This window comes from Nannobrachium achirus (assembly GCF_963921795.1).
Source record: "Nannobrachium achirus genome assembly, chromosome: 9".
Classification (NCBI taxonomy): Eukaryota; Metazoa; Chordata; class Actinopteri; order Myctophiformes; family Myctophidae; genus Nannobrachium; species Nannobrachium achirus.
The window spans coordinates 24400238-24407838 of NC_137818.1; positions in this window are offsets into that span (position 1 = coordinate 24400238).

Sequence of the window (7601 nt, forward strand, 5' to 3'; positions counted from 1 at the left end):
TCTGGGAGCCATTTTCATACAAACATGGGATTAAGACAAGGCACCAGAAGGAAATGAAAATGCAGCCTGGGGGCTGAAGTGTGTTGTGTTTGTGTCTGTGCACAAGCATGTTTTTTGTGCGTTTGGGCTTGGATGTGCACGATTATGGGTCTTTGCCTTATACCTAACCTTGCGCACTCCACAACCAGACAGCCAACACATAACATCTTGTAGCCAGGTATGTGTTCTGGTGTTGCAGGCTACTTACAGGCTACATACAGACACACACACATACATTCATACACGCATACACACACAGCTTCGTATAGGAGTGGTGTGACCACCGCTCAAACATTGACCCATAGGGGTTAGTTATAAGGCAATGATCGTCCAGTTGACTGGTTTCACATTGGATCATGTTCTGTGGACGTCAGTGTTGTACATTATGGACCATGCAGGGTGTATGGGTGTAGTAGTCAGGGGGCGAGGTTGTATAAAACCCTCAGGCGTTTGGCATCTATATGTCACTAATGAAAAGGTTCAGCTCAGCAATTCAAATTCTAAATAGTTATTCTATTTAAATTGTAACCAAGTATTTAGAATGGCATTCTATTCTATTCCATTTTGGTTGTATTTTCAAGGTTGTCACATCATCTCTATAATAAGATGATGACATCGACACATTCATTTCACCGCCTTTGTCTAAAGGTAAACATTTTGAATAATAAAAAAAAAGAATATAGATCTACAGCTCACACTGCGTCACGGTGCGGCGCGTTATGAGCTTGTAAATCGGCTATTTTCGCTATTTAAGAAAGTAATTGCGCTCAAGTGGTTAAATGGGCTCATAGCAAACAGGAAGACATCCTTTACTGAAAGCCTGGCTGTGAGTTATGTTTTTCCCCACAATAAAGGCCAGGCTTTAAAGGTGAGTTGCGGGCTCTGAAGGATTAAAGGGGGGGGTCTGTGTTCCATCAGCCGAGGAACACAGAGGCTGTAGGATCAGAAGAGGTGTCAGAACCACAGGAAAACAAACCCGCATTTATGCACTTAAACCCAGGCATTAAAAAACATAAGTCATGTTTGGAATAGTTGAAACCGAGCATTAAGTCGCACATTTGTGTTTATATGGCTAAAAGCGGCCATTAAATATCACATTGAAGCTTATTTCGGTTAAGCCCCCTCATTAAAAACACATTTAGGTGTGTACCGAGGTTAAAACCCACAATTAAAATGTAAAGCCTGCCTCCATATGGCACTGCATGAGACGCTGTTGGTATAGGGGAGAATAGACCACGTCTTTGACTTGGTGCGTGTGCGTGCGTGTGTGCGTGCGTGTGCTGGGTTGTTTACATTAAGTAAGCTTTTAAAAAATAATTTCATACAAAACAGACACAGGAGCAGAGAGACAGGCTGGTAAAAAGACTGATAGTAGTAGTAGTAGCCAGACCCCAAAAATAGACAAATATGGAGGGCTAGGAAGTTAGAAGGAAAGATTGTAGTTGTTGCGTGTTGCATCGTTTATCATTTGACCGCCAACCAAAGTGAACACATCCCCTACGAGATAAGATAGGCTAAGCTTATTCAAAATAGGTTTGAGTGTATTCAGCTGGTGTGTGTGTGTGTGTGTGTGTGTGTGTGTGTGTGTGTGTGTGTGTGTGTGTGTGTGTGTGTGTGTGCGCGTGTGCGTGCGTGCGTGCGTGCGTGCGCGCGTGCGTGCGTGCGTGCGTGCGTGCGTGCGTGCGTGCGTGCGTGTGCCTGCCTGAGTGTATTGTAAGTGTACGTTTGTACGCGTGTGTACGTGCGCCACATAGAACAAAATCATATCGGACACCCATTGTAAATCATTGAGGGCCCTGGGCCTGAGAGTAGGGTACATTTCACTTTCTTTCTGTAAAATACGCACACAAACACACGCACGCACGCACGCACGCACGCACGCACGCACGCACGCACGCACGCACGCACGCACGCACGCACGCACGCACGCACACACACACACACACACACACATTGTAGTGTAGCATATCTGGCTGCATAGATTGGTACCATGTGGAGCAAATGGTGGGTGAGCATGAGAGGTGTGTGTGGGGGGGACTATAAACAATAAACAAAATGATGGACAGTTGCAATGAAAATACATGGGAAATAGTGTGACATAGAGAGAGAGAGAGAGAGACAGACAGACAGACAGACAGACAGACAGAGAGAGACAGAGAGAGACAGAGAGAGGCAGAGAGAGACACAGAGAGACACACAGAGAGAGAGAGAGAGAGAGAGAGAGAGAGAGAGAGAGAGAGAGAGAGAGAGAGAGAGTAAGAGAAAATTAATGAGTGTACATCCATGCAAGCAAATTGGCAGAAATAATCGAAATCAGGAGACAGACAGACAGACAGACAAAAAGTGAAAGAGTGACGGTATACATACTGACAGAAAGACTGGCAGAAGCAATGACAGTATGAGAAAGACAATGAGATGGCATGAAAATACTAAAAGTAATAAATTCATACTGACGTGCAGAGCGAGAGAGAGAAAGACAGGATTATGAAACACAGACCTCCATTTATACCAACCTCATCCTATGAGTCTGGAAGAAGAGAGGGGAAAAAAGTGTGAATGCGGTTTTAGGAAAAATCTTGAAACTGTCAGAGAACGAGATACAGTGCATTTTAAGAGAGCCAAAATAATGAGGAAAATGTGATGAAATATAGGTCACACTTCTCCCCAATCTGCCACAGAGAGGGAGGGAGATAAAAATGGAGAAAGAGAGCTTTTTGTGTTTTTGTAGAAATGCACAGTTAACAAAATGCTAATCATTCCTTAATCGGAATTAGAATCAAAGTTCATTGGCCTCAATCATCATTTTGTAATTTATAAATTATGTCTGATATACTGACTATACTTTTCTACATACAGTATATGAAAACAGAATGTATTCAATTGTTCATTTAAATTATTACAATGATAATGCATGTGCAGTGAGTAGTGCACTACTAGTGCAGTGATATGACCAAACATCTAAATGATTCACAGTACTGTACTTGACGCAGAAAACTGGCAACCATGGGTGTTGAACATGCCAGACAGACACCGACTGATTGAAGGAGCATGTTGGTGTAATGTACCTGTTTTGTGGATTCAAATAGAGAGAAAAAGAGAGAGCTCAGTCCAAAACTGCGGGAAATGAGCGAAAAGGAAGGAGAAATAATAAAAGATGATGGGTTTCTAACTACTGTGAGGTCTGTAGTCTCGCAGTAGAGTCAGTGTGAGGAAACGAGGAAACGTGTGCTGAAATAACATTCATACAGACATAAAATATTCAGTGAAACCAAAAACAATGGAGATGGTGTGATGAATCAAAACTGGCAAAACCGTTAAAGTTTGAAAGAAAAAAGAAACGCATGAACATTTAGAACTGCAGGTTCCTGTTGAATTATAGATTTCCCTCTTTGGGCAGTAGGAGGTCCAAACCACTCACAGATGAGACAGGAGGGAAAATTTACGTGAACTGCAACGTGCCGTCGTTTAAAATATTCAATGAACCTGGAAAAATGGTAGCCCTCAAAACTGGCAGAAAAGTGACAGAGAAACAAGTCATAATATTATGTTCTGCACAGTAGATGGTTCCTGCTGTATTACAGGACCAATGTGGAGACATTTTTATTAAGAGTTGAATTAACACTCCAGATTTTAGTTTGTAGAGGCAGAGGAACTGTATGCAAACAGAAATAAAACAGACATGAAAAACTTAACCAAAATAAAACATTTGTCTGTGACAAAATAACTTTGTTTCTGATCAACTGTTTTCCATAATCCCCACTTTAGTGGTTATGCCAATTCCCTTCCATTTTTTACAATAGATGCACAAGTCTGTAGGCTAGTTCACGTATCTCGATAACCATAAGACCGACTGACCGACTCGCAGCCTGCGTCACTGTCGGGCAGAAACCTTGTATCTCCAAGTTTCAAATTTTACATTTTTTTGCAAAGTAAAGCACTGTCTGCTTCATCATATGGCCATCACACAAAAGTATGAAAACAGCTGATCTACAAGCACACAACGCCTCGCTGTTTTCACTAGTTTAAATCATTTTGAAAATGAGAAATACAAAACAAATGGTTTTGGACATACAAGGTTTCCACCCGACAACAACGTGTTGGTATTAGAGAGGGTGTGTAGACACGTCTCCTCAGGTACACATGGCCTGCTGGTTTTTCAGCTGACATTGAAAGGTTTCACTGGTAGGGTGTAACTGTATGAAGGAACATTCTAACCCTCCCAGTTCTGTTCTCTGCTGACCAGGCGACCAACCTAGTTGACCTGTAGGAGTTACTAATGCAGCAACAGAGAGCACCCTGTTAGTTTCCCACCTGTAACACGGCCAATTGCGTTCAGCGCCCGCCCAATGGTGGGCATTTACTTTACGCCTGCACCACTCAAATGCTCCTTTACAGCCATTTCTGACTGAATTATTGGCCTCCACCATTGGCCGCCTGTGCGGTCGGACCTCTCACAATGGAAATGAGAGGAAAAGGTCATTTACCTGTAAAAAACTGTACATTAATGGAAATAACATATGCCAAAAAAAAATTGATCTGAGAAAGAGAGAGACCCGAGAAAGAGATAAATCAAACCTGATTTCAGATAAAAAGAGAGAGAGAGAGAGAAATAAAAAGAGAGACATTTATTGCAGCAGATTATGGGTTTTTGCCTCTCGCACACTTCTCCTAATCGCCCTGCTTGGCTGGAGAGACAGACTGAACACTGACTGGCTGAATACTGTTTTATAGCAGCATGGAGAGCAGGGTATAGTGCTCACTTTATATGCTGTGTAACTATGGATTTATGATCTCAGAAAGAGTCTCGAGATGAAGACAAGTGGCTCCAGTCAACCATATGAGTGAGAGAGAGAGAGAGAGAGAGAGAGAGAGATAGTGTCTACCTGGATAAAGGAGTGTGTTACATTATCATTTTTTTTTTCTAGGCACCGTTGGGGGTGTGTGTGTGTGTGTGTGTGTGTGTGTGTGTGTGTTGTGTGTGTGTGTGTGTGTGTGTGTGTGTGTGTGTGTGTGTGTGTGTGTGTGTGTGTGTGTGTGTGTGTGTGTGTGTGTGTGTTTGTGTGGTGTGTGTGTGTGTGTGTGTGTGTGTGTGTGTGTGTGTGTGTGTGTGTGTGCGCGTGTGTGCGTGTGTGCGTGCGTGCGTGCGTGCGTGCGTGCGTGCGGCCAGGCGCGCATCTCAGACAGAGCTGGTGAATATTTGGAGGAGAGCAATGATGCACTCGGTCGGGCAAGAAAAAGAAAAAAGGAGTGAGAGATGAAAGAAAAAGAGAAGAATAAAGAGTCTGGCACAGGGAGGAAATATGGAAGACTGGAGAGACTGCTCATGATGAAAAAACTGTCAGATGAAAGGAAAGTTAGACGGGACAAAGCAGCCACTGAGCGCTAGAGAGTATGAGAGAAAGTGAGAGAAGGGAGAGGAGAGAGAGAGAGAGCGGGGGCGCTGGGAAACTGGTAAAGATTGAAACAGAAAGAGGAGGAGAAAGCAAACCCAACGTATGAACCACTGAGAAGTAGTCAACCCCACAAAATATGATAGTCGGATAAAAATAAAAATAAATCACTGAAAGGATCCCTCAAAGCCCCCCCCCCCCCCTCCCCAAAGGATTCACAAACACATCATTGTCATTGTCTACAAAAGTTAAAATTGAAAAAAAAAAACTTTATTAAGCTATCAAGAAAGACAGAAAGAAAGAGAGAGAGAGAAGTTTGAATGTCATCTGTCCTTGATTTCCCTTCGCTGCCATGTTTTTGGATAAGTCACCAGCAGAGAGCCAAAGAGCAGCCCTTACATAAGACAGGAGCAGGAAATCACACTCTAACTGTAGTCAACACACACACACACACACACACACACACACACACACACACACACACACACACACACACACACACACACACACACACACATGTTTGTATGCATGCATTACGGGGACCAACCACAAACGCACACACGCACGCATGTATGCATGCATTACGGGGACCAACCGGGGACCAAGTCCTTGAAAGAAAGTCCACCATATGGGCTGACTTGAAGCCAACGTCATTGTATGCAAATATCTGACCTGTGATTGGCTAGTAGTGTGTGAATCTCTCATTCTCCCATTCTCTCACACACTCAACGGCGCATGCTGACACTCACACACAAACTGCAGTACCAACTATCGTCTGATGGGGGCTGTCCCCACTGTTGTGTGTGTGTGTCATATGACATGAAAACGCGAATTGAGGGACTTGCTTAAAAAAAAACACCAGACACTTCAGCAACACTGCCCCCTATCTTCCTGAATGATAAACATTATGGGGACCTACGATTTTGTCCCCACTGTGTCAGACGTCCCCAGCATGTGAGTGTGTGAACATTGCGTATGGTCCCCATAAGTATAGCTAGACAAACGCACACACACACACACACACACACACACAACACACTCACACACACTCGGCTCACCCTTTGATACCCCTATCCGTCCAGATGGAGAGCAGGAACACCCGTTATTTCCTATACCTTAGATGAGAGAGAGAGAGAGAGAGAGAGAGAGAGAGAGAGAGAGAGAGAGAGAGAGAGAGAGAGAGAGAGAGAGAGAGAGAGAGAGAGAGAGAGAGAGAGAGAGAGAGAGAGAGAGAGAGAGAGAGAGAGAGAGAGAGAGAGAGAGTGTGTGTGTAAGCAATGTACACATCAACAAGAATTAGCAACAGTACTGATTCATACACTCAAAACTTTTTTTCTTTGTCAGGAACATTTTCTTGTTTTGTTTTATTTTTCAAGGACAACTTATTGTAAACTAGAAGCAGTGCTCTTCCGAGCACAGGTCTCCACCAGGCCACACAAATCGGCCTGTTATAGCGCCACCATGAGGCTGATTTGAAAAATGTGGGGCAGAGGTTCTAGATTGCCATCCAGGGAGTGTGTGTGCTCACTTTGGCAGCGTCCGGGCCAACGGCGACTGAGATTAGGTGCTCACAAACTGCGAGGACGCACGCACGGACGCACGGACGGACGGACACACGGACGGACGGACGGAGAAAATTGTGTTTTGCTAAAGTCTACCTGCTGGTGGCGCTATAACAGGCCAATGTGAAAAAGGTAGCATTTGTTCCTTGACCTAGTGGGAATATGTGTGGCAAATTTCACGGTAATCGCAAGCTGCGTTGATGATTTGAGGCATTTTGTTCAAAAACGGAGCAATCCTGCAAACTTTGGAAGCCAATATTAGCCAATCAGGATGGAATATGAAATATCAGACGGATCGGACTTGATCACATGACTATAGAGATACTGTGTACCGATTTGCGTGATTTTTGGATAAAATCTCAAGGAATAATAGGAAAAATAGTGTTTTACTTAAGTCGGCCTCCTGGTGGCGCTATAAAAGGCTGATGTGAAAAATGCAGGGAAAGGGTTTTTCCTTGGCCTCTAGGGAATGCGCTTACAAAGTTTGAAACTGATCGATGGAGTTATAGGTAAAACCTCAAATCGGCCTGTTATAGCGCCACCATGAGGCTGCTTTCAAAAAATTTAAGTGGCATTTCTTATTTGACCTAGTGGGAACGTGTGTGCGCGA